The sequence below is a fragment of the Chinchilla lanigera genome, unplaced genomic scaffold, assembly GCF_000276665.1.
Source record: "Chinchilla lanigera isolate Chin_1 unplaced genomic scaffold, ChiLan1.0 scaffold00013, whole genome shotgun sequence".
Lineage (NCBI taxonomy): Eukaryota > Metazoa > Chordata > Mammalia > Rodentia > Chinchillidae > Chinchilla > Chinchilla lanigera.
This window is the reverse complement of record NW_004955414.1, coordinates 15767132-15795030: the sequence shown is the minus strand read 5'-3', so window position 1 is coordinate 15795030 and position 27899 is coordinate 15767132. Positions and strand designations below refer to the sequence as shown.

The 27899-nt window shown below is 37.8% G+C and overlaps 1 protein-coding gene and 1 long non-coding RNA gene across 3 annotated transcripts in view; one reads left to right on the top strand and one right to left on the bottom strand.

Annotated features, from left to right (window-relative positions):
- Positions 1 to 27899, top strand: part of Uvrag (UV radiation resistance associated) — a 310440-nt gene that overhangs the window by 248525 nt on the left and 34016 nt on the right. The gene's annotated exons all lie outside the window — the stretch shown is intronic.
- LOC102023684 lies at positions 1404 to 27482 on the bottom strand. The gene is made up of 2 exons (XR_260175.1): positions 27098 to 27482; positions 1404 to 2255 (listed from the first exon to the last, which is right to left on the bottom strand). It is a non-coding gene; the product is annotated as an uncharacterized LOC102023684 (long non-coding RNA).

The window sequence follows — 27899 nt, the reverse complement described above, 5'->3', positions numbered from 1 at the left end:
CCGGAGAAAAACCAAACCAAACAAAACAAAAAAAAAAAAGGATGACGAAGTAAATTAGTAAATGAATTAGGCAGGACCACCAGCGGAGGCAGTCCAGATAGAAAGAAGACATAGATATGCTAGGGTCCACAGTCGGGCAGGAAGGGGGATATATGGACATCATTTACTAGAATTAAATGCTGATCTCAGGGAAGAAGGTCCTTTCTCCTCTCCCCATTTTCTATTTCCTGTGCTATGCTGTAGATTCTAAGGTTGGAAGATTATTGGAATTTTCAGGTGAAACCTGGCCCTGCTGAAATGCCTACATTTACTTATAAATCCCAGCTTGCAAAACACAGATATATATGTACATACACACACACACACACACACACACACACACACACACACACCCCACGTGTGTATACATATACAGGTATATATACACACATGCTTGTACATAGTTACTTCTCTTTCCTCAAAGGCCCGATAGCAGTGCAAAGGCTGCTGTAAAGAGGCGATGAGAATAGCCCAGCTCACTTTGTGAGCAAGACCCAGTGGAGGCTATGTGCTGTGGGAAACAGGAAGGTCAGTGCCCCACATTAGGCTCATAGCTCTAGCAACTGTTCGATCCCACATGAGAAGACTTGCTAAGTGGCCTTGGTCTTTCATCTTATGTGAACCAAGGCCACAAGATGTTAAACTAGCTTTATGCATCTGTGTAGTAAGTACATTGCTTCTAGGAACTTCATGTCCTCTCCAAATTTAAGTTCTTTTTTAATTACAAGACGGCACGCACGCACGTGCATGTGTGTATGTTCGTGTTTGTGTGTTATAGTTAGGACCAGAATGTCCCCCAGAAGACCGACTGTGTTGAAGACTTGGTTACTGATGGACTTAGGGAAAGTGATTGGCTCATGAGGACTTTTAGTTTCATCAGTGGATTAATACACAAAGGAGATCATAATTTAATGGCATTATAGGAGATGAAAACAGAAGGTGTGGCCTAGTTGAAGGGAATGGATGTTGAAGGCATGACCTTAGAGGGTCCCTGTCCCTTCCTTCACAGGCTCATTCCCTTTGTCTTTGCTTCCTGGCTGCCTTGAGGTAAGCAGCTTTCTTCTGCACCCTTGTGCAGTGATGTTTCTGCCTTGCCACAGGCCCAGAGCAGTGGAACTGGCTGACCATGGACTGAAACCTCTGGAACTTTGAGCCAGAGTGAATCTTTCCTTATTTAAGTTTAAGAACCATTCTCAGGTACTTGGGCACAGTGATGAGAAGCTGACTGACACTGTGTGTGTTCAGATTAGTAGGTTAACCACTCAAAATCCGCAGGAAGCAAGTACCTTACTCTCTGGCATTTTTTTCAACACTGTTGTGGCAGTTTTAAAAGGGGACACTAAATTTCTTTAAAACAGACTTTCTTAGATTTTAAAACTTTATTGAGGAAACGCATTTTAAACATTCAGATAGAAACTTTTAGCAAGTATGTGACCTTTCTTGGGGAAGGTTTCGTTTTGTCTTTTGGCCTTACTACCATCACTTTATCACATTTTTTGTAACAAATCAAATAAACATTACTTATTAAGGCTCCTAACCAAACAGTATAGCAATAAGATACTTCCAGCTTTCGAAGGCTTATTTATATGCACTACTACATGTTGTCAAAGGGGAGTTTGTCTTCTCGGCCAGCCATATTTGTGCCTCATCTCTAGAGATGTGAACAAACCGAACTATTAAAATGGCCCCACCTCAGTGATTTACAAGCCACATTAGTGGAGGTGGATGAAAGCACTGACATGTGTTAAAGTGCCAGAGGAGAGGGAGTGAAGTCATTCAATACTGCATCCATAACTTGGTTGAGGATTTGAATAGTCAATAGAACCTTTCATCACAACCAGAAGTAGTAGTAAAATCACTTTTTGGTTGAGGAAATGACAGAATTTAGTAATATTTGTTACTTCAGTATTTGGGATCAGTCCAGCCCACGTTTTGAAAGCACAGGCTTAAAAAGGCAGGGCCTCAGCAGAAACCCCCAAGTGTTGTTTGAAGAGTGGAGAGCATTGGTCGGGCCTGCTCGGCCTCTTCACGTCACTGCTGTCTGAAGGAGTGTGTGTGTGTGTGTGTGTATGTGCACGCTCTGGTATACGGATTGAAAGTGAGTCTAGCAAAATGCCTTGTTTCCAGCACCATGTAGTAATGTTTGCCAAGTGACAGCCCCTTCGGTTGGAAAGAGCCTTCCTTATTGGTCAGCTTGGGATGCCGTAGAAATTTGCCTGTCAAATTCAGACATAGTGTAATTAGTACTGATTTTAAGAATGAGGTCCTGCCATAACTGCCATGAAGCTTGTAAGTACATTATGTTAGAACTTATGTGGAACATAGTAATTGGCTTTTAATTTCCAGAGCGTAAAAGCTAGTAAAACAAAAACTACAGTACTTTTACATTTATGGAGAACACTACAGTTGTAAAGAACATGCATATGTCCATCCATATGGTCCTCATAATGAGCCTGCAGAGAACAGTGGACAAAAAATGGTCAAGGGGATTTGAAGAGAAGTGTGGCTTTGGCTCTTTCAGCTCAGGGTGGTGTCACGTGATCTAAGAGGCATGGCAGAAATTCCCTCACTTCCCATATAGTTCATTGTTCTAAATATTCCCATCCTAAGAATGTACCGAACCAAAGAAGATGACATTTCCAGATAAAAAGGAACTAGAAGTTCTTTGAGAGCAGAGACAATAATGTACAGTATTTGTACATTATATTTCCACTGATAAGTGCTCGTACCTGAAACACCAAGTTCTAAAGAGATGTTTAATAAATAAATGGTGATATTGCATCATTGTAAGAGTGAAGACGCTAAGATGTAGTGAAGGTAACCCTCTTCAGAAAGTGACAAGAATGGTGGGATAAGTGTTTGAAGAGAGGGGAAGTATTTTGAGAGAGATTAATGGCAGTGTATCTTTTACTGTAGTAGTTTTTAAAAATTTATGCATTCACAATATTTTTCAGTCACACCTTTGTGTGTGTGTGTGTGTGTATGCGTGTGTGTGTGTGTGCGTGTGTGTGTTATATTATTTAGCCTTTAAAAAAGAGAGCCGGGCGTGGTGGCACACGCTTGTAATCCCAGCACTTGGGAGGCTGAGGCAGAAGGATTGTTGTGAGTTCGAGACCAGCCTGGGCTACAAAGTGAGCTCGAGGCCAGCCTGGACTGCACAGTGAGACCCTGTCTCAAAAAAAAAAAAAGGACAAAAAAGTAAAGAAGAGATACCAGGGCTGGGAATATAGCTCAGTGGCACAGTGCCTTGCTTGGCAAGCATAAGGTCCTGAGTTTGATTCCCAGTACCAAAAATAAATAAATAAATAAAATAAAAAAGAGATACTGCCACTTGAGACAGTGAACCTAGATAATGTTATGCTATGTGAAATAATCCAGACTAAGAAAGAAAAATACTGTATGATCCTTGTTATATGCAGAATCTTTAAAAAACAAAAAAAAGTTGAATAAATACAGAGTACAAAACAGTTTTGTTATCAAAGCTAGGGAAGAGGAAGAAACAGGAAGTAAGTCAAAGAATACAGATTGGAAGTTATGTATAATGAACAAGTCTAGAGATGTATAGCATGAGAGTCATAGTAATATTGTATACTGAAAATTTGTTAGATTTTCGGTGCTCTTACCGTACAAAACCACATGACTCTGGAAGGTGATAGAGATTTTGTTTGTTGTAATTGTTTTACTGTGTGTGTCATATATATATGAGACTGATATAGCTTGTTGTGTACCTTAAATGTATACAATAAAAAATAAATTTTTAGAAAGTCGCCAGGTAAAGCCAGAATGGTAGTATATACGTATAATCCCAGCACTCTGAGAGGCTAAGGCAGGAGGATCAAAGGTTCCAGCTCAGCCTGGGTAACTTAGTGACTTAGCGAGACCCTGTGTCTAAATAAAAAATAAAATGGCTGGGACTATAGCTCAGAGTAACAGCCCTCAGTTCAACCCAGTGCCACAAAATAAACCATGATAATGTAAGAAAATGATTAATTAAAATTTAAAAAGTAGCTGGGAATATAGTCTGGTACAAGGCTCTGGGTTCATCCTAAGTACTTGGGGTGGGCAGTGTACCAGGAATAGTGATACCTGCAATCCCAGCTTCTTGGGAGAGTAAAACAAGAAGATTGCAAGTTCTGGGATAGCCTGGCTAACATAGCAAGACCCTGTCTCAAGATTTTTTTAAAAGAAATTAAAATTAAAAAGAACTACTGTAAATGTCTCAAGTTTATCCTTCTTTATAGCTGAGTAGTACTCCACTGTATCCTTGAGACCATACTCTTAAGTGAAATAAATGGACACACATATGTAAACAACACATTGTTTCTCTGGTATGAGAAACTGAAAGTCTAAATAAGGACCAAAGTGTATAATAGATTTTGGGAAATAGGAAGAAACTGTTCAAAAGGAAAAGGGAATGGGGAAAGGAAAGGAAAAAATGAGAAAAACAATGATAAAATGAAAACAAATCTTTGTAAATAAGGAGGGGGAGGGACTGGGAGGGGAAAAAAGGGAACTAAGATATATCATGTACAGGTACAAGTTCACTGTGATGCATGTGATCATTGCGTATATCTAAATTGTACCAGTAAACTTAATTTAAAAAAATAAAAGAGCCGCTGGTATAGCTCAGTCCTCCCGAGGTTCAGTCCCCAGTTACACACACACACACACACACACACACACACACACACACAGTTAAATGACTTGATTAAAATTAATTGTTTTGTTTGTTGAGCATTTCCTGTAAGGGATATATACTGAGGTAGGTTGCAGCAGATAACAGCAGTGAATATGATCTACAAGATCCCTGATGTCTACCTCTTTAATAAGCAAGGCACAAAAGAAAACTATGTTATGGTTTCATTTATGTGAAGTATGTAGAACTATCAATTTTTAGAGGCAGTAGGCTAGCGGTTACTGGGGGAGGAACAGTTAGGGGGACTGTTGAGTAATGGTTACAGAGTTCATGTGTGAGGTGATAAAGTTTTAGAAATAGGTCCACGCTGATTGCACAGTGTTGTGAGTGTGATAAATGCCACTGAATTGTGAACTCAAAATAGTTAAAATTGTGTCATAAAACTTGCCACAATTTTCATAACATCCCAAAAGCCATTGAATTTAAATTTTTAAATGGGTAAATTGTATGTTCTATAAATTCTGTCTCAATAAATCTCTTTTAAAAAGACATATTCCTGCCTCATTATACTTATAATCTAATGGGAAGAGACATACAGGAAACAAAGAAAATAATTTTAGGTTGTGATAAGTGCTGTGATAGAAATTAAGTCGTAGAAAATAACTGGAGAGAGACCTATTTTAGATGAAAGTTGTCAAATAATCCCTAATGAGAAAGTGACTATTGAGCTGGCATGGATGATGACAAGGAACCGTGTAAAGAAATAGGGAACAGAAGGTTCCCTAAGCCCATGGGAACAGGAAATGCAGAGGTCCTGAGGTAGGAAGGACTTGTATCCGTGTAACGGAAAGCTAATGCAGCAGGGTCATTGTGACTGAGGGGCAGAGGTGGCCAGGGAGCATATCATATAAAGCCTTAGGGATCATAGAAAGAGGTTTAACTTTTGTTCTAAATCTAAATGGAAACTGCTGAATGAATTATTTAAATATGTAAGTGGTATGATTTGGTCTGTGTGTTCACGTTGCTCTAGCTGCTGTAATGGACTGTGGACAATTAAAATGTAAGCAGAATCACGGGGTATCAAAGGCTACTTCAGAAGCCCATATGAGGTCCAGGATGGCAGGGATAGTGGTGGGGGGAAGGAAACAGAATTGAAGCATAATGTCAGAGATTAGCTAATGGGTTGCGTGATGGCAGTGAGGGAAACAGGTCATCAAGAGTACTCCTAGGTTTATGTGTGAGCACCCGGATAGAGCTGTTTATTGAGCAGAGTCTAGAGATGGAGATGAAGGAATTAGTTCTACTTTAGAAGAATATTGTTTGAGTTGCCTTTTAGAAATCCAAATAAAATTATGAAGTGGCTAACGGGATATGTGATCTGGAGCTCAGAGTTGTAGGTCAGTACTAAAGGTACGAATTTGGGAATCATCAGTATCAGGACCACTTTTTTTTAGTACTGGGGATAGAACCCAGGGCTTTCTCACTGAGCTACATCCCTAGTGTGTCTGTCTGTCTTCCTTTCTCCCTCTCGCTTTTCTCTCTCTCTCTCTCTCTCTCTCTCTCTCTCTCTCTCTCTCTCTCTCTCTCTCTCTCTCTCTCTCTCTCTCTCTCTTCTTCTTTTCTTTCTTCTTTTCTTGAGAGAGTCTTGCTAAGTTGTCCAGGCTGGGCCTGAATTTGCAACCCTCTGACCTCATCCTGCCAGGGAAACATTTTCCCAAAAAGTGAATGACGAGCACAGCGCCTGCCTGGCAAGCGTGAGGTCCTCAGTTCAATTCCCAGTACCCCTCCACCCAACAAATGAATGAAGAGACCCTGTTATTTGAAGGAAATGAACTGATGATAAAAACCAAGATTTTGAATGAAAATTAGAATTCCATTTGTCACCATGAGCTGGACAGCTTCCCAGTCCTTAAAGATGTTTTTACTACTAGTGATGTTAATGAATGTGATTTTTAAATACTTTATAGTAGAATGTATCTACAGTTTTCAAATAACCAATATAAGATGTTAAGAAATAATGCACGAGTCAAGATCCCTCCAAATTGCAAGAGAGACCAGTGGATTTTAATTGTAAGAGTGTGAAATATTTTTGATACAGTTTTAGTAGCAGTTCTTCATTGCTACTAATCTTTAACTATTTCTTTATGAGTTTGGGAATAGTATCAAGAATATCCACAACTATTTGTATAGGCTATTAAGATATTCCTTTCTCTTTCAACTCTATCTGTATAAGTCTGGATTTTTCTTACACAACAGTAACAACGTATGGTAACAAAATGAATGCAGAAGAAAATATGAGACTTCATCTGTTTTCTGTTAGGCCTGGACGTGGGAAGGGACTTGCAAAACTAAAACATCACTCATCTTACTAAATTTCTTTTTAGAAGGTATGCTTGTTTTTCAATAAAAATATCATTTATATTAACAAGTAATAGGTTTCTATTGTTAAATAGTGAATATTCAAGTTTTCTTAGTTTTAATTTCTGATATGGTAAATATTAATATATACGTGACCCACACAAACAAAAGCTCTTTAGAGTCTCCAGTAATTTTAAAAGTGTAAAGGAATGTTTGGAAACTGCTGTCCCAGGGAATGTGAACATCCACTTTTTCTATGAAGCCCCCCTCAGTTGTTCACTGTCTGATAAACCAAGACACATGCGTCAATTCCCCGGTGCAGAAACAGTATACAGTGTAAGAGACCTACCAATCTGAATTCCAGTGATGCTATACCATACAGGTCCGAAGGCTAGCAGCTCTCAGTGGATTGATGCGAGGGGATTGCTCAGTGGATTGCTTCTTGTTCCCTACTGCTTTTAGCTTTTCTTAAACCAAACCTCTTCTTTCCTGAAAGCTCACAGGCCAAGGGTTCATACTTTGAGTGTGAAGATATTGCTTTACAAATATTAATGATGATTTACATTTGTATTGAATGTAAACCTTAGTTTACTTTCCCTGTGTAGCTCATTTCATACTCTGAGGTATATTGACCACATCTATCTTTTTAGAAATAAGAAACGGAGCTACTCCTAAGCAAACTTTCCCAGACTGTCAAAAGGATCTCCTGAGGTTATCTTCCACTAATGTTATTAACAATATATGTTTTTATTTCATTTTAAATTTGGATCTTTGTACAATCCTATGTGGTGGATAGGGCATAGATAATTGTCTGCGTTTTACAGATTCATCCCCTAAGACCAAAAGTTAAGTAAAACTAGGATTAAAATCTGAGGACTTCATGACCTTCATTGTACTGTATTATCTCTTTCCCTGCAAGTAATTTGAATGCTTCATAGATACTAAAAGTAGCTTTTCCTTCCAAGACAACCCCTGTTTGCCCAAGGACATGGTCTTTGTCTAAAACGTGACTACTCTTAGGACTCATGGTCCACAGCTATGTAGAAGGGATCAATGCCAGCTTATACCCAGCAGTTTAAATTCTTCAGCATATAGTCCAATGTATGACACATGGGGAGAAAATACATTTTTGTTTTTGTGTTATAGGAGTCAAGAGTACAAATTCTGAAGATGTTTTAATAATCAAAACGCCTCCTTCCCTACACCGTTGCCTACAAAATTTGCCAATAATATAATGGAAGCTCATTATTAAAAGCTCCATATTTTTTTGAAATTACTGAAAAGTACTTAATATACTATACGGTTCACCCATATAAAGTTAAAATTCCATGGCTTTATTATGTCTAACAAATTGTGCAACTACTACCTTAGTCAATTAGAACATTTTCATTGACCCCGAAAGAAACCCTCCATACAAGCAGTCTCTCCTCATCCTGCTGAATTCCCACACTCCTAGGCAGACCCCATTACTTCCTGTTTCTGTAGTCGTGCCTATTCTGAACATTTCATACTAATGGAATCACAAAATTTGTGGTCTTTTGTGACCGATTTATTTTTGCTTAGTGCAGATTTAAGGCTGGTCTATGTTGTAACATGTATCAGTCATTTCTTTTTTATTTCTGAAACATTTTGGCAATTAGAGAATGTAGATGGCTGTACCACGCTTCATTCATGAACTGATACACTTTGTGGCTATCCTGATTAATGCTGCTATGAACATTTGTGTACAAGTTTTTGTGGGCACACATGTTTTCATTTCTCTTGTGTAAGTATCTAGGAGTGTAGTTGCTGAGCCATATAAAAGTGTTCGCTGTTTTGAGGGACTGTCAGACTGTTTTTTAATGTGGCTATACCATTTTACATTCCTACTGGCAGTCTACAAGGATTCAGATTTCTCTGCTTTCTTACCAACTGCTGTTTTGTTCATTATAGCCATTCTACTGGTTATAAAGTGATATCATTGTGGTTATGATGTGAATTTTTTTCTAATGGCTAGTGATATTAAGCATCTTTTCAAATACTGTATTTACTGATCATTTGTTTATCTTTTTGGAGGAATGAATATTCAGATCCTGTGCCCCTTTTAAAATTGGATTATTTGTTTTTATTATTGAATTGTAAGAGATTTTCGTATATTATGGATACAAGTACCTTTTCAGATAAATTATTTTCAAATAATTATTCCCAGTCTGCATGCTGTCTTTCTTTCATTTCTTTTTTTTTTTTTTTTTTTGAGACAAGGTCTTGCTATGTAGTTCAGGCTAGCTTTTAACTCACTATGTAGCCCAAACTGTCCTTGAACACACAGCGATCCTCCTGCCTCAGTGTCCTGAGTGGTGGGATTACAGGCATGTGCCACCATGCCCAGCGTGCACATTATCTTTCTTTTCAAAGTCTTTTTCATGATTGTTGAAGCACAAATGCTTTTAGTTTTGATGGTATCTAATTTTATCTGGGTGTTTGCTTTTGCATGTGCTTTAGATATCTAAGAATACCTAGCCAAGGTCACTAAGATTTACTTTTAGATTTACTTCTGTGTGGTTTTAGTTTTGCTTTTAGGTCTGTGATCCATTTGAATTAATTTTTGTCTATGGTATAAAGAAAGTGTCTACCTTTATTCTTTTACCTTTGGCTATCCAGTTGTTCCAGAAACGTTTGTTGAAAGGAGTACTCCATGCTACTCACTGAATCTGTTTGATGCGCTTGTCAAAATCAACTATAAATTTGAGAACTCAGTTCTAGATTCTGAATTCTATTTAATTAATACCTAACCCTATGCTTATATCACCTTGTGTTTTTCCTTCTCAGTGATAGAGTGTTTGCCTACCCTCCACGAGGCTCTGAATTCAACCCCTAGTATCACAAAATATCTAAACTCAAAAATAATATATGCCAATTTTAGAAATTTTGAAAAGTACAAAAGATTGCAGAATTGTTTAAATTATCCATAGCCCTGCCACTCACAGGCATCTTCTGGATGTTTCAGCTTTTTCTTTTTCTTACATAGTTATCATGGATCAGGATTTGACCATGGAAAAGATATTCAATAAATGGTAGCTGTCATTTGTTGTTATTCTTTGTTTTGTTTTGTTTTGTTTTGTTTTGTTTTGTTTTGTTTTGTTTTGTTGTCTTTTTGAGACAGGGTCTCGCTATACAGTTCAGGCTGGCCTTGCGCTCACTTTGTAGCCCAGGCTGGTCTCGAACTCACAACAATCCTCCTGCCTCAGCCTCCCGAGTGCTGGGGTTACAGTCATGCACCACCACGCCCCGCTTGTTATTCTTGTTAGTCCTCATAGGTTGATGTGGAGGGGAGTGCTTCAGTAGGAGGATGCAGCATCTGACTTGGAAATTCAAGGCGGAAAAGTATATGACTAGTGATGTGGACACCAGAAGAAAGACTGCCCAGCGCATCTTGGCCAGCCTGGCTGAATCAGAAGGTACCTTGAGAGTGGAGCTGCGAAAGATGGTTTGTGCTGGCCATGGTTGGCCCCAGAACCCTACTGTTACAGTTGTTACACTTGCAGCCCTAAGTATGGGCTGTGTGAACTCCCCAGGCATGTTTCCAGTACTCAGCAAAACTCACTGGAAAAGTATGAGTTAGCCAGAATAGGAGGACTAAGGCCAGAATAAGGAAGTACTTTCTTCCTTAAGGGAGATAGTTCATTTACCTCCATCTGTACATGTCTCTCTGTGTCTCTGTATTTCTCTCTCTCCCTCTTCTTCCTTTCTGTGTCTCTAAGACATACATTTAAATAAATACCGTGAAGTAGAAATACATAGTTTTTTTCTAAAACTTTCTTTTTAGGGGGGAGTATCAGGAATTGAGCTCGTGACCTCACGCTCGCCAGGCAGGTGCTATGTGGCTGAGCTAAATCCCTAGCCCTCATTGTTTTTAAAGAGATAACATATATCTTTTTGTAGTTTAAGTGATTGGTTAGGTGGTTTATTTTTCAAATAATTATCAATTGTTAGCCTGTTTATTAGACATTTTTAATGTTATATTTTCTGTAATCACTGTATGCTTCAAATACAAAAAGTGATAAATTGGTAAGACTATTTTTACCTCATTGGACATTTTTTTCCCCACATGTAACTGTAGCTAAAAATCCAATGGCAAGACCATCTTTCCAAATGATAAATAGAACAGTTTATAGTTTACTTTCAAAGTACAGGACCCTTTCACATGTATTATCTTTTTTTTATTTTTTTATTTTTTTGTTTTTTCCAGTACCGGGAATCAAATCACATATATTATCTTTCATCCTTTACAAAAGCACTAAAAATGGTAGTATTGTGACATTCATTTTACATTTAATAAACAGTTTCTGAGGGATAAGTTCTCTGCTGACAGTAACAAAGCAGTTAGACGACCAGAGTAATTGAGACTTCAGTCATGTAAGTTTAGGGGACTATACTTGCTGGTTTCCTTTTATTAGACAGCAAGTAACATTATATAACAGGTTTCCTTTTATCTGTGGCTAAGAGCTATGTATGAATTGGGCACCTTATTTGTCTTAGCATCTTTGTTAATGTCCGTTTCTCCCTTTATCCTAGTTGTTTTTAAGAGATTCACTGCAGGCATGAGCAGTGCTAAACAAGGTTAGCCTTTTGCAAAGCACCCTTGTGAGCGACATCTTTTGCTGGAAGGAAAATATGTAAAGAATGTACCTCAACTGAAATGAAATATTTAGTGCTTAGTTCAGAGAAGGTACAATATAAATTCTAACTATATTTTTTATGGTTAAGCCTCATGAAATGAACTATGAGCTACATGAAAAATGAATTTGCTCCGTTAGTTGGCATCAAAGTGACCAGTATAACTCAGATACAAGCCATTCAAAGAAATGAATTCCAAAAATTTGCTATATGTAAATTCTGGGCCTTATTAGAGAAGAGCATTCTAAACTTCACAGACTTGGGTTTCCAGTGAGAATAAAATAAGTACACTGATAAATATAAATTTAGCAAGTGGAAAGGCAGGATCCCAGAATCAAAGAAACTAAAATAAAGGCAACATAGCTAAGTGGTTGACAGCAAGTACTCTGGATCTAGCCTGCCTGGGTTCAAGTCTCAGTTGCAGCACTCTAGCTACGTGGTTTTGGGTAAGTCACTTAACTGTTCTGTGCCTCAGTTTTCCGCACTGCCTCACAAAGCAGTGTAAGGTCTTGGAGAGAGCTCCAAATTGTCTTCTAGCTTCAGAACTGCCTCAGTTTGGTTTTCCAGCTTAATGTGAAACTCTTTTTTCTCACAGTGACATTGGGCTAGTCTCAAATGTAAGGCCTGGATACTTCGACAATTAGGAAGTTGAAATAAGTAATCTCTCCATTTCCTTCTAGTAGCAATACTGTTCTGTCCTATTCCTCAGTTTTATTTTGAGTACATATATTTTTTTAAAATACATACTAAATTGATTAAAGCAGAAGTCATGGGAGTATATATTGATTGCTTTAGAAAATAATTTGCCACTGTCCTGTAAAGTTGAGCGTAGGCATATGAGAGTGCTTACAGTAGCACCATTCACGATAGCCAAAGACTAGAAACAGTTTCAAATCTGTCAGCAATATGTTCATCATTAATCACAGTATGTTTACGTAACGGAATACTGTGCAGCCGCGAAAAAACTGCAGTGATAGGAGCGAATTCCACAAGCACAGTGCTGAGTAAAAGCAAAGCAATAAAAAGAAAGTAAAACAGCTCTGCAGTATTGTTGTATTTACATAGTTGAAAAACAGGCAGGATTAAATAATACTGTTTTAAGAATGAAAACTGCAAAGAAAAGCAAGGACAGATCACCTTTGAGAGAGAGATGGGCTTATAACAAGAGGCTCATGGGGAGTTTGTGGGGAATACCAACATCTGTCCATTGACGGCTGGCTACACCAGGTTTTGCTTGATCAACATATACCTGTCAACAATGCACACATGTTTATGTGTTTTCCTATATGTATATTATGTCCTACCATTTAAAAAATTATTGAGTAACAATAAAAGAACATGTGACACTATTTCAGTGAGTTCTTGTCACCTCTTGAGAAATAATTGCTATTACAAAAGAAAGTATTTTGTTATTATACATCACAAGAAAAAGTATTCTGAACTAGAGTACTCTTTCTTAGCTTCACAAATAAGAGTATCTGCTTTTGTTGATTACCTATATGCAAAACATTTTTAATTCTTTATCCCTAGTCTTCATAAGAAAACTTTCAGAGTTTATTATTATTTTCATCTTAAAGATATGGAAATGGGCTGAGAGTAAGTTTTGGTGGGCTGAGAGTAATTTTAAAGCAATCACTCAAACCTGTGTGGAATACTCTTGGGCTTTTTTTCCCCTTCATTTTATAGAAAGTAAATTGGAAGCAGTATTTCTGACCATTTTAAGGATATGTAGTAGAAAATCAAGCTCTAAACAAATGAATAGACTGAGTTTTGGACAGATGTCTTTTCTTCTGGTATTCCTAAAAGTATGCAAGATTTCCCAAATGCCTCTAGCAGTAAATGAATTTGAGGCAGTTACTGCTTATAGGTCAAACCCCTGCACTAAGTGTTGGAATCAAACCTAATTAGAAGGGAAAGTGGGAGAGACAGTGTCTGCATAGTTGATACACTAATTGTGGTGTCACTCTATCCAAAGTTTGCTGAACTATGACCACTAAACTAATCACAAAAAGGAAATTATTTTGTATGGCTAAGCCAAGAAAAAAAATTTTTTTTAATTTAGTTTGTAATGTCGCTTAGGATTCTTCTTACAACCTTGTGAACCTTTGCCTTCTTTTACTAAGTCTTCATAATGACAAAGTCCCCTGAGAATGAACTCATCTGAGTGGAATGTACATATGTCTAAAAATCTGATAAATATCACTTTGTGGTATTTAAGAGATTAAAAGAGACTTAAAACATGTAAATGTTACTTTCAGGTTATTTTAAACCAAGGAAGCCTATAGCTCAGCTATCAAAATAGCTTAGCTTCAGCAAGTTCTGAGCAGTGAGCTTCGCCAGGTTGGTGAGACTGCTTTAGGACAGACTGTACTGTGTTTTGAGTTGACCTGTAACTCGTGATATACTAGAATGTAATTGCTTCATCTCTGAGGCACATTTATGTGTCCCTTTGCCCCTGACACTAATTCATCATTTGCTTTATAGTAATTCCACTCAGACATCATCATCACGCTCTGCTAGATGCTACTAAATGATGTGAGTGGATATATTTCCTAATCAGTGACATTAGTTTATATCTCCTTATTAAGATACCCATTAAATTCATACCAGGAGAGATAACATGAACACTAATGCACTTTACGTCTTCCATCAGTGCTTTTTTATTTATTTCTATAAAGGCGGTATTAATATCTGAATTTAAGAGTGTAAGAGAATGCAAAGCTTTTAGTTAATGGTCTAAGATCTTTTGTTCTGGTAAGAGGTAGATGTGAAAAGCAGAGGTATTTATTATTACATTGTCATTTTTATTCTCTTTCCTAAAATGTAGCCATTAAAATATACTTAATATCATTTATTTTAAAAGTTATTTTATATCTTTTCTAAACAAAACAATCATTTCCCTGTACTTTTTTTTTATACATCATCTTGGTTTTTGAATTTTAACATGAAACTCAGAAAATATATATTGTATGTGTACCTTTTGGATAAAGAAGCCAAGTAGTATTGATTGAATGCACTATACTAGGTCCTGGGTGTGAGAGGAGCGACACAAAAGAAGATGCCTCTTTTGGAAAACAGTCCACATGTATATAAAATCTGATTGTCTGAATAAATAATACCCTACCACATTACCTTAACCAAAGTACCTATCCTATAAATATCTCTTTAATTTCATTCATTCTCACCTCCTTTTGAGCTATACAGCAGAGTTGCTAAGGTGATTTATCATTTGAAGAATCCATAAATTATTGTGTTCAAGGGCTATGGCTATACCATGGCAGTATGGTACCCTTTTGGGTTTTGCTGTTACAGCTTTCTCAGAACTGACAATTGATATTAATACCAAAAAGTGACAGTTTTTCAAATCTGCTTGAACACACACTTTTCCTCTTACTTCCAGCTTCATTGTACACCACCTTTGAGTGTTTGGCCCCCGTGTGTTATCCCAGCTACGGAAAGAGAAAAGTCAGACAATGGAGTCTTTTTAATTTGCTTCTTGTATCAGACTTCCCTACTGTGAGTGAAATATGTTGGCGGAGACTCACTAGTTAGTTCTGCACTAGCATTCTCTTCCCTTCAAATGATCACGTAGTTCAGTACTAGAACCTGTGGTTCAGTACTTACTAGCTACAGTAGTTTGAGTCCAACAGAACGCTGACTCTGGGAGGGGATTAGATGTCCACAAGACTTACTAGGGGCGGGAGTGGGAGAAAGTAGGAAGACCCTGTAGACTGCTATGCAGAACAAGGTACTTGGAGAAGGAAGGAGAGAAGGAAGGAAGACTGGCTAGGAAGAATCTTGAACTGTAACTCAGGTCCAAGTTGATGAGAAATCCTTAAGTGAGGGTAGCCCACTGTAGCGTCCTGTGTATCTCGGGCCTTGCTTTAGCATCGCTGTGCACTGTCATTGATGAGGGCGGAGTGGACGCAGTGGGGATCCATAGGGGCAGCAGCTGGGGCCAGCATGCAGTTGCACCCCCGGCAGTAAGAGGTCGGAGGACACAAGTCATGGCTTCCTTTAGATAAGTATGAGACCTCTCTAAAACTCAATTCAGAAGGACAGTACACCCAACACATGGTAATTGTGAAGATTAAGATGCATTTAAATAGTATATGGAAAAGGCTTGAAACATAGTCATAGTAAGTATTATTTCCCCATCTTTACCCTCTTCTAGCCTGTGGTTACTTTTAGGAAGTCTCCTGGTCTAACTTTTTTCCGCTTTTAAAAAAATCAGGGTAGCTGGGCGTGGTGGCACATGCAGTAATCCCAGCACTCAGCTAAGGCAGGAGGATCCCTGTGAGTTCAAGGACAGCCTGAACAATATAGTGAGACCCTGTCTCAAAAAGGAAACACACGTGCACATGCACACGCGCACGCACATGCACATATATCGTCATCATCATCAAGGTATATTGTTCTGAGGTTGTCTGCATCAGTGCTGCTCCAAGTGTGCTGCAGGCCGGTGCGTAGTCCACAGAACTGCTTTTTCTTTCTGCTTTTTTGTAACAAATGTACATTAGCTTTGTCACTATCTACTGCTTTGTTGCAGTTTTTCCTTTTGTATCAAGACATTTTCCATGAAGGAAGAGTACATTTATTCTGTTACCAACTCCTTATTTGTTGTGTACTGGCACACCAAGAACCTATTATCTTTGCGCTTCACTTGGCATATATTTCTCCAGCTTTTGCTGCGTGCCAGGTACTGTGGGTCTGCTGATGCCCGGTGCTCACAGGCCACCCTCCCACAGCCTGAGCCTGCAGGTCTGGTGCCTTCCACAGTCCACTTCCACTCCCTGTTCCAGAGCACTCACCCTGCCCGTCTCAGTAAGCAGAAAGGTGACTAATTATATTAAGTAACTAATACAAAGGTGGCTTGCCTCCTATTACTATTTGTAACTTAAAATTTGCGCCTGTTAATGCAACTATGTAAGGCATATTTTTGAACTATGAATGCCCTTGCTTAATCCATGAGCTCAAATCTTTCTTTAGTTCCTTTCACCGCGTATTGTAGAAATACTTGTCATCGCACATCCATAAAGCTGCCAGCTCCTACCCTAAAAAGGGTGTTGGATTTTCTCACAGCTTTTTTACTTTGTGTGGTTACTTTCTTCCATAGAATAACTCTGGGCAGGGAGACATGAATCCAGGAAACCAATCAGGCCTATTCCTTATGGGCTTAGGGATTTAAAGTATTGGCTGCATTTTGTTTTCAGATGTAAGTATCCTTTCATATTTGAAACTAATTAGATGGTGATTTGGTATATTTTTTTTCTGTGTTCCTGGATGTTTGATAGCTCATGAACATGATGTAGTAGACTAGAAATATCCAGTTTTGCTTTCATGCTTTTAAAAACTGAAGTGCATGTTTCATAAAATTAAAGTGCCCCAAGAGCCAGCTAATACAGAGTCATATTTTACCAAGGTCATAAGTGATTTAATATGAAAGATCATATTTTATTGTAACCATAACAGACTTAACAAAATCTAGGCAGACAAATTGCTAGTTTAGAAGTGATCTGAACTTATTTTTCCCCCAGAAAAACCCCAGAAACCCACAAGATTGTGCATATATGACAACAGGCATTATTTCATTGATCCCCAAGGTTGTGGATCTACCAGCAGCTATTATAGCATGCGTTGTTTTCATTATTGTAATGCTTAGTTAGTCATCTGAGTTCTAGCCATTGCTGTTTATAGCAAGAAATAGCATCCCAACTGAGGCAGCACAGTTAATCATACCTTTTTATTACGTAATTTGACTTATTTTGGTTCCTCTCCTAGTGGCTAACATTTTGTGAAGTCCTAACATAAATTATTGGCTTGTATAACCCACAGCATCGGCCTCACTCAGAGATTTGCTGCATATGCAGTTCCTTAATTTTCGAGTGTGAGCAATTTATTCTTCCTTAGTGAACCCTAACGTTTCTACATGTGCACACATATACATGTTCGTGAACGTGTGTAGGAACATAGGAATGCCAGTTAAAAAGTCAGACTTGCTCTTGGTTAATTCTTGCATGAGATTATTGACAAGTATTTAAATTTACAAGTTATTGTTGTCATGCTCAAAAATTGACCTGATCATGAGCAGCATTTTTCTTTTCTCAAACCAAGACATATTCTCATAGTGTTTTTAAATCTTGTCTCTGTTTTGCTTATTTTTCTTATGAATTCTGAATATTCAGAACTCTGTATACTTCCTGTTCTCAGGGAATACTTATTGACTACATAACTGACCAATTGACATTCCATAAACCAATGAAATGGCTAAGATGGTGCTACATATAATAGTCATAATTATTGTGCAGCAGACAAGATACTCCAGTCCTGTAGCACCCTATAATAGAAGGTGGATTATCCCCACTATACAGAAGAGCACTTTGAAGCTCAGAAAAATTAAACAACTTGCCCAAAGTCATACTTCCTAAATGGAAAGTCTGGATACTTTATCAAAAGATTTTTTATGTATATTATTTTATTTGATTGTCTATCTGATAACATTCCTTGGGACAGATCTTTCACTGTTCCCATTAAGAGCTGATTGGATCTTTAATAACTTACAAATGGTGACTATAGCAGGCCTGCCGAGGACTCTCCTCTGGACCTCAATATTACCTGGTATTTGTAAAACTTTCCAGGCGATTAATAACATTGGTTAGATCATGGTGCCCCACAGTCTTACTTTAGCTAAATTTTGTTACTTAAGAAATTTTTTCATTGTCTTCTAGGTAGATTCCCTGCTCAAACAGGTGGTATTTAAGTTAGCTCTTTTATAATAAGAGAAGGCAATGGGGGGAATCTTTCCAGTCTGTTTATGTCAACCTCCATCCCCTGCGCCCCCCTTTTCTTCCTTCAAAAAATAAGTCTTGAGCATGACATAGGCTTCGTGTGTTCTGACTTCCTCCCTTTCCAGCCTCAGCTCCTGCTACGACTTTTCCCTGAACTCTTGACACTGGCACTTTATGCCAGGAAAGCTGAACCACTTCACTGAAAGGCCCATCCAATGCTTTTGATTTTATAATCCCTCTGCCTGAAATCACTGTCACCTTTTGTCTATTCAGTAAATGCCCGCTCCATCTCTGGTATCTGACTGGGCCATATTCTCCTGCACAGAGTTAGCAGCCATCCTCTGTTCTTCTTACTGAATTTGCTTTAAACACCCAGTATTCAAACATATGTTCCGTAATGGTTGATATACTGTGTCAACTTGAGAAGTTTAGAGGTATAACTAAGGGATTCAGCAGGGGTCCAGGGTCTTTACTTTGTACATACCCTCATCCTGTGCAAGAGGAGGGCATGAAGGTTGTGTGAGTGCTGCATTTGCCCTGGGGGGCGGGGTAGCTTGCTTACAATATAAGGGAGGAAAAGGGACTTGTTTCCCTGTTTTTTGCTCTGATTGCTTTGCTGTCTTGTGCCACCTTGAACTGTTGTCCTGTGCTATACCACCCTGCCTTGGAGCCAGCTGATTAGGGACTGAAACCTCCACAAACTGTGAGCTAAATAAACTTGTCCTTCCTTAATTTTGGGTGTCAGGTATTTTGTCTCAACAATGAGAGAAAAGTAACCAAGCCATATTCTCACATGTCTTATTATTTTGTATGATTTTTCTTCTAAACTATTAAGTTTCTTAAGCACCAGAGACTCAGTGTGCTCATCCCTTTATCCTAACACAATGCCTAGCACATAACATGGACTCAGGGAGACAAATCCAATCAGTCTCCTTGCCGTTCGAGCTAAGGACTAAGATCTCAACACTAAAAGGAATAGCCTGACATTTAAAGGGACAGGGAAGATACATATTTCTATCAGATGAGATTACTTTCATGTAACTACAAAGAATTACACAGTGAATGAGCATTTTTCTTTTCTCAAAGCATGTGCCTTTCGCCTTTTGTGATCACTTGTTATAGGGTATTGAGTGCCTTTTTCCCCCTTCCTCTCCTCAAACAGTTCTGACATATTTTCAGAGTGTTCTCTAACAATTTTTCCTGTGCTGCTAATTTATGTAATTGATTCAGCTACAGTAGTGACTTTGGATCTGACTGAATTACTGCCCATAAGGCAGTAATTATATGTATTTATACATAAATATAATTAAACTAGTGTAGAAAGTGGCAGTATAGAACAGATAATTACCAATTCTCAAGGGTGTGTGACATGATGCCATTGAAAACATTGAAACTGGAGGGAAAGTGGGGCTGTGCCTTTAGATAACTGCACTCTAGAATTCAGTCCATTAACACTTTATTTTATAAAATAAAATTACAAAATTATGCGTGCTATTAGAGTAAAATAGGTCTTTAAGGCTTAATAAGAAAAATCTGTTTTTTATTTCTCAGCGGCAGTCACTTTCAATAGCTTTGGCAGGTATTCTTAGTATGCCACGAAATCACTAAAGAATTTGATCATATGGCTACTTTTTAAGTCTTCTTGCAGGATTATCACTGATTTCTTCAATGAAAATGGGACTTACACTCTCTTATCATACTCCTATCCCCTCCCCGTTCCCTCGTTCTACTAATATAGGTCGTCATTTGCATTACTGTATCTATCTGAATCTCACAGATAAACCATGTACAACGCTGTGATTACTTTCTTTTTACTTGTTTTTAATTTTCATTATAGTTTATGACTTTTTTCTTTGATTAGTTTTCAGTTTATTTATAATGTATTCTACCCCAAGCTATCATTATATAAACGTCTTCTCCAGATGTTCAGACGTGTTAGATATACAGTCAGTTACATGTCAGGTAGTCATATAATTTTTTCTGTGAAGAAATAGCTCCTAGAACCTGCTGATCATTTCCAGGCTATCATATTGCTCTCTGTATCTTTACAGTAATCCAGGGCTTTCTCGTAATTTCTCTTAGATTGAAATCCCTGTTTCCTAAGTGGATCAGTGGATCCTCTGTCTTCTTTTTTTAAAGTTTACTCTTTTGTTGTAGCACGTACTTCTGTCACTTCCTGAAAAAAGGGTGCATGGAGGTAATTTGTAAGACTTTATAATATCAAAATATTTTCATTCTTCTCGGACTATATATATGGAATTTTAGGCTGGAAGCAGTTTTCCTTAAGAATTTCAAAGTGATTATTTTGTTATATTTGAGTTTCTAGTGTTGGTGAGAAATCTAGAGAATTCTAATCCCTTTTTCCCTTTTTTACTCTTTTTTGGGGTTCGCTTTCTGGTAATTTAGAGGAGCTCAAATTTCTCTCCAGGGTTTCAAACTGATAGATTATATTTTATCTATTGTGTGGGTACTTGGTGGATCTTTCAATTTAAAAAAAATAGGTCATTAAGTTCTAGGAAATGTCCTTGAAATGTTTCATTGGTGATTTATTCCGCCACCCCCTTTTTTAATCTTTCTTTGTAGGGGGACTTTTTGGACACTTGATTTCCTGGACTGATCCTCTTACCTTCTAATTTCTCTAGTTTTCCATCTCTGTCTTTTTAACTCCTGAGAGATTCTTTTCACTTTTATCTTCTTGCCTTCTCTTTTTCATTTCTACTTTCGTATTTCTTAACTTGAAGGACTCTCTCTGACTAGCATGCTGTTATTTTATCTGTATAATATCCTCTCTCATCTATCTGAGCCTATTAATGATTTTTTAAATTCTTACTCTGGGCATATCGTATCAGTTTTTTTGTTTGGTTTGGTGCCAGAAATCGAACTCAAGACCCTGCACTTGCCAGGCAGGTGCTGATGAACTATATCCCTGGCCCTCTTAGAATTGTAATGTTACCTGATTGTATATTTATTCTTAAAAGGGCCAGAAAGCTAGTTGGAAGTTCTGAACATATGGATAGAGGTCATCAACTGTGGAGTTGCCTATGGAGTAATTCAGCTGGCTCTTTGATTAAGAATAATAGATGTTCCTCTACTTCCTTTTAGGTTTGCCAAAAGATCTTTCAGTCATCTTCCTATAAAGTACAAGCCAGTGGCCTAAATTTTGGAAAAAGACTAGGGATCTTAGTATTTAATATGCATTGTTCATTCAGCTGTATTGGTTATAGTATAGCAGCTTTGCTTTTAATTGTACCTGATATTTCCCTTCTAGAAAATAAAATTCTAGTACATCTGTCAGGATGAAAGAGAAATTGTTGCCTGGCTCACGGAGTTAAGGAGGGATCAGGGATATGATTGTATTACAGATTTTCCAACAGTTTTCCTGTTCTTAACCCCATTTTTACTGCTGCTTCAAGGAGGTACTCCTGGAGCCACCAATTTCTGAGCGTTTGGAGATTCATGGAGTGTAACTCTGATTGCCTCTTAATGTTCCCTACTTTTGACTTACAGATTCAACTTTTGCAAATCTCCAGAGTTAGTTACCACTTGTCCCTCTGCTTTTTAGCTTGCAAAATTTTGTTGCTAGTATATCTTCTCCTATTTTCTTTGTTCCATACATGGTATATTTTATATATTTAATTTGTAATAAATACTTTTTTACTTTAAAGCAAATAAAAAAATTTAAAATGATGAATTTCAAAACAAGATGATAGGAGATCAACAATGGTTGTTATATTGCATATTGCAACTACTTCAAAGTAGTTGTTCAGATTATCAGATATAGGCATGCAAAATTGATCAAAAAATTAAGCATTAACTATTCCTTTCAATAAACCAATAGGAATTAGTAGTACAATTGTCTTAGTTATCTTGTGTAAATATATATTTTTTCTTTTCTTTCTTTTCTCCTTTCCCTCATCCCAGTTGTTCTTTCCTTGTGAGCAATTTTTTCACTTTCCCAATATGTACTGTACGTTTCAGATTTTATTTACTATCTCAGTGTCTTACACTAGGGAGAGAATACAATGTTTACACATCTGAGTCTGATTTATTTCATTTATGAGTATAGTCTCTAGTTGCATCCATTTACCTGTAAAAGCCTCAAGTTTATCTTTCTTTATAGCTAAATAATACTCCATTGTATAAAAATACCACATCTTTTTTATCCATTCCTCAGTGGATGGGCATTTGGATTATTTGCAAGGTTTAGCTATAATAAATTGCACTGCTATAAACTTGGGTGCACATATATCACCATGATACGATGTTTTCAGTTCTTCTGGAAAAATACCCAGAAGGGGAATAGCTGGGTCGAATGGGACCTCTAATCCTAGTTTTTTGAGGAATCTCCAGACTGATTTCCACAGTGGTTGTACCAGTCTACACTCCCACCAACAGTGGAGAAGGGTTCCTTTTTCACCACAGCCTCTCCAGCATTTGTTATTGGTTGATTTCTTGATGATAGCCGTTCTTTCTGGGGTGAGGAATCTCAGCGTTGTTTTAATTTGCATTTCTCAAATGACTAATGATGTTGAATGTTTTTTCATATATTTATTTGCCGTTTGTATTTCTTCATCTGAGAAGTGTGTATTCATCTCAGATGCCTATTTTTGGATTGGGTCTTTGAATTTTGGGGGCCTGATGTTTTTAATTCTTTATATGTTTTAGATAGAAGTCCTTTGTCTGAAGGACAGTTAGCTAAAACTTTTTCCCAATTTATGGGTTTTCTTTTTACTCTGTTGGTGATTTCTTTTCATGGTCAAAAACTTAAATAAGAACAGATCCCAGTTGTTGATTCTTTGAAGTATTTCCCATGCAGTTTGGTTTTTGTTCATTAACTCTCTGCCTATCCTATATCTTCAAGATTTCTACCTACGTTCTCTTCCAGTAGATTTAGTGTTTTTGTTTTGATATTTAGCTCTTTGATCCATTTTGACTTTAGTTTAGTGCATGGTGATGGACATGGGTCTAGTTTTAGTCTTCAGCATGTGGAGAGCCAGTTTTTCCAGCACCATTTATTAAAGAGGCTATCTTTCTTCCAGTGAACTTGTTTGGCCCCTTTGTCAAAGACAAGGTGGCTGAGTGTGTTTTTGGTTGTGGCTGCATATTCTAGTCTGTTCCATTGATCTTCAGGTCTTTTTTTGCCAATACCATGCTAATTTTATCATGGTAGTTTTGTAGTATAATTTCAAGTCAGGGGTTCTGATGCCTCCTGCCTTGCCTTTGTTGCCCAGGATTGCCTTTGCTATTCTAGGTCTCAGGTTCCAGATGAATTTTAGGAATGTTTCCTCTAGATCTCTGAGGAAAATATATGTATTTTATTTGTATGTTTAAAAAAATCCCTTGGAGGTTCTTCTTCTGGTATTACTGAGTAGCTCCAATCAGATAAACCTTCCTGCAAATTAAAAATTACCAACTATAGATAAAAATGTAATAAAAACAAGTACTTGAAGGCACTGAGAATGACCAAACTAGGCAATTACTATACTGGATGAGAGTAAAACTTAGAAGAAAGCACCTCATGAGTGTCTTGTTAGTTTGAGGGTAAGCCCCAATCAGTGTCACACACGGAAGCTAAAATTTTTGTAGGTACTTATACTTTTTCTGACTTAAAAAACAGGAGAACAGAAGTCAGGGAACTTCAGCTACTGAGAATTGTAAAGGTGAGAACTGGACAGAAGAGCATAGATTCTCTGCCCACCGTACCATGCCTGAAGAGCATAGATTCCATCTGTAGCCTCTGCCCAAATCTCTTTGACTCATGAACCTCACATGCACAATGTAGACTCTGAGGACAACCCCAACCCATCACAGCAGAGACAGAATTTACAGTGTGAGCCAAGTTAATGGATTCCTAAACAAAACTAAAAATTCATGCTCTTAACAGTATACAGGATATAACCCCAACTTGTTTGACATACAAACAAAAAGGAAAATGTGAACTATTCTCGAGAAATTAATGAAGATCAGTCCTAAAATGACCCGAATGTTGGAATTAGCTGACAATTTTAAAACAGCTAATATTATAACTATGATCAAGGACATTAAAAAATATGTTTTTACTGAAAATAAATGCAGTTAGTCTTCCATATCCATGAGTTGAACATCCAGATTCAGCTAACCATGGATTGAAAATACTCAAGTGAAAAGTGCACTATACTGAATATGTACAAACTTTTTTCTTGTAATTGTTCCCTAAACAGTATAACAGCTACATACGTAGCATTTATATTGTGTTAGGTATTATACATAATCTAAAGGTGACTAAAGTTTTATATGTTCTTTGGTTTGTTAGTCTGGTGTTCATCTGTATCTATGACAGTTACCTTTATAGGGCCTTTATAAGATAAATAAATGAATCTGGTGCTGGAAAATAATAGAGTAGAGGGAAGGGGAATAAGAAGGGAGTTGAAATGTGTTATGTACATGTACCAAATCCCTACAGTAAATGTAATCATTATGTTCTGCAAATGTGTACTATAAAAGTTTTTTAAAAGTACGTGGGAAAATGTGCATAATTATATGCAAATACTATACCATTGCATATAAGGGACTTGAGCATACACAAGGTTTGGTGTCTGCAGGAGGCCCTGCAACCATCACCTACAAATACTAAAGGACAGCCATGTAGGAAGTTTCAGGAGAGAGGCAGAAACTACAACAGAAGAAATGAAACAAACAAATAGAAATATGAGACCTGAAAGATGCAATATCTAAAATAAAAATGAAATTGATTTAACAACAAAATAGAAATGACAAAAGAGTAAATAAATTTGAAAATAGGTCTATAAGAATGATCTAATCTGAAGAGAAAAAATTAAAGCTCCAGGAACATGTAGAACAAGACAAAGGGTACAACCTGTGTGCAACTGGAAGAGAAGAGAAAATGAAAAAAAGAAAAAAATTTGAACCAATTATTACATGTCTTTGGGACAGTGTCAAAAGATACATCAAACACATAATTAGAAAAAAGAGAAACAATGTGGAAGAGGAAAAATTTTAAAGATACAATGGTCAGAGCTTTTTGCTGTTTTTTGTGTTTTATTTTTTGAAAGGTGCTGGGTATTGAACCTGCAGCTTCACACATGTTAGGCCAGCACTGTACCACTCAGCTACATCCCCAGCCCTTTTTACTTTATTTTGAGATGGGCTTTTGTTAAATTGCCCAAGCTGTCCTACTGTATCTCCTGCCGCACCTCCCGAGTTGCTGTGATTATAGGCATGTGCCACCACCCGGCTCCAGTTTGATCTTCAAAGAAGACGTAAGTATATAGTTCAGAAAACTCGGCAAACCCCAACCAGAATAAATTAGCATACACACAAGTATACCCAAATACATCAAGGCACATGATACATAAACTAATGGCTGGAATCAAAGAAGGTTAAGGAAACAACCAGGGAAATACCACACAATACATACAGAGGAACAGCTATTTTCTCATTAGAAATACAACAGTGGAAGCATGAAGATGATTGGAGCACATCTTTAAAATGCTAAAGGAAAGAACATCCCATTATTGACGTTTTATTGGAGTTTCAGAAGGTTGCAGACGTCAGTGCACACGTTCATTCTGCCTTCTTAGCCTACAAATCCCCAGAGTTGTCATACAGGCTTAACACAAACATTCAACCCATAGCAGCCAGGGATGAATGAACTAGGAGAGACCCTGAGGACTGAAGCAGTAGTATGACGGTGACAGAGAATGTCTCGGAAGCTTACTTGAGGAATAGCAGCTGTTACTTGGTGTTTGTACTGTAGAGCACATGAGGGGATACAACCAAATGTGGGTGAGGCTGAGAAGGTTTTGGCATAGCACAAAAAAAAGTTGGTCTTCTCACGTGTTATCACACTAGAGACACAGACAAAACAAAGACTCACAGGGGAATCAAGGATCCCTTCTGCTGATGTTTACTTCATATGGTTTTTTTAACAGCTTAATCTGATAGAGAGGAAAATTATAATGAAATTTATTGATAAGGCTGAAAAGACATTTTAAATATATTGCTATTCTAAACAAGTTAAAAACATAAGTAAAGAATATATCCGTGGGACGGAGATAGCTATCTTCACGTCTGAAAGGCTGCCAGAGAGGAATAAAATTAAACCTTGTTGCTGAGGTGCAGAATTAAAACAGTGGTATACACGTACCACAAACTTAACTTGTTCTACAGTTTTGGAAAAGATAACTGTGTTTGTGTCTGTGTGGAAAGATGGTTGTGGTCTTGTTTGTCGCCCAATGCAGTTTGCAAACAAAAGCGTTCGTGAACCGAGGCAACACTGAACAAGTAGGTACAGATCAGAAAGAGGAAAGTTTTAGCTCACATGAGAAATAATCTTTTAAGAGATAGAACTGCCCCACGGAGTGGGAAGCCTGGAGTGAGTTAAATACCTGTGTCATTAGAGGTGTGTCTGCTAAAGCTAGATGATCGTCAAGGTGCTGTAGGAAAGAAGGCTGTTCTGTGCAGGTATAAAACGAAAGCACCTTCAAAGGTTGTGCTATACTCAGTGTGACGCTGTGCCTACCCAGGGCTCTTGCTGTCATCTATGGATAGACCTTGCAGCAGGCTTCGTTCACAAGAGCCTGCTCCACAAATTCCCTGGAGCGGTCCTTCCTGTAGTCACCAGTTTTTGCCTGGGCCTTAACAGCACCTTCTTCTCAGTCCTCTTCAGTGTAGTGAGATGTCTCCATCCAGATGAAACCGGGGTGCTGCTCCATGGATCTCTGGGGCATCTTTCCCCGATCCTGAGCCTCCAGACACCGCCAGGCAGGGCCTGCAAGCCCCTTGCAGAACCCTCATAACAGCCAGAGAACTTTTCCCTTCCTTTTCTCTTTGAACTGAAACTGCAACCGTTTCCATTGGAGACCTTTTGTGACATCCCACAAGAGCAACAGAGGAAGGGAGAGAGAAGGACGGGAAGTGTGTGCATGTCTCCAGACCACTTGTTTTCCCTGTTTATATAACATCATCTTTCATTGAGATTGCTTAGCTGTTCAACCTCTGTCACATCTAGTCACTGGCGTGCTGGTTACTTCTTTGGGGTACTCAGAATTTGAAACCTTGTTGAAGGTCTTTTGTTCTTGCCTGCCATGCGTCTGGTACTTGTATCACTGTAGTCTCATCCCCTCTTCCCATCTGTGTTCCATGTGTTTTTTCTTGCTGCTGGGCATTTGCACATGCAGTTTCCTTTCTTTAGAATACTACTTCTCTACATTTTCACCTACTAAACTCCAACTTGTACTGTATAGTCCAGACAGGTTTTTAGTCCATGCTAAACTTCCCTATCTCCCTGAGATTTGGTTAGGCATCCCTTCTCTGTGTTCCTATGCTTTCTTCTAATGTGATACTTATTATTTTTAACATACCTATGTTTCTAAATATCTTTTCCATTGTATTATGATTACTTTAAATAGGAAACTGCCTTT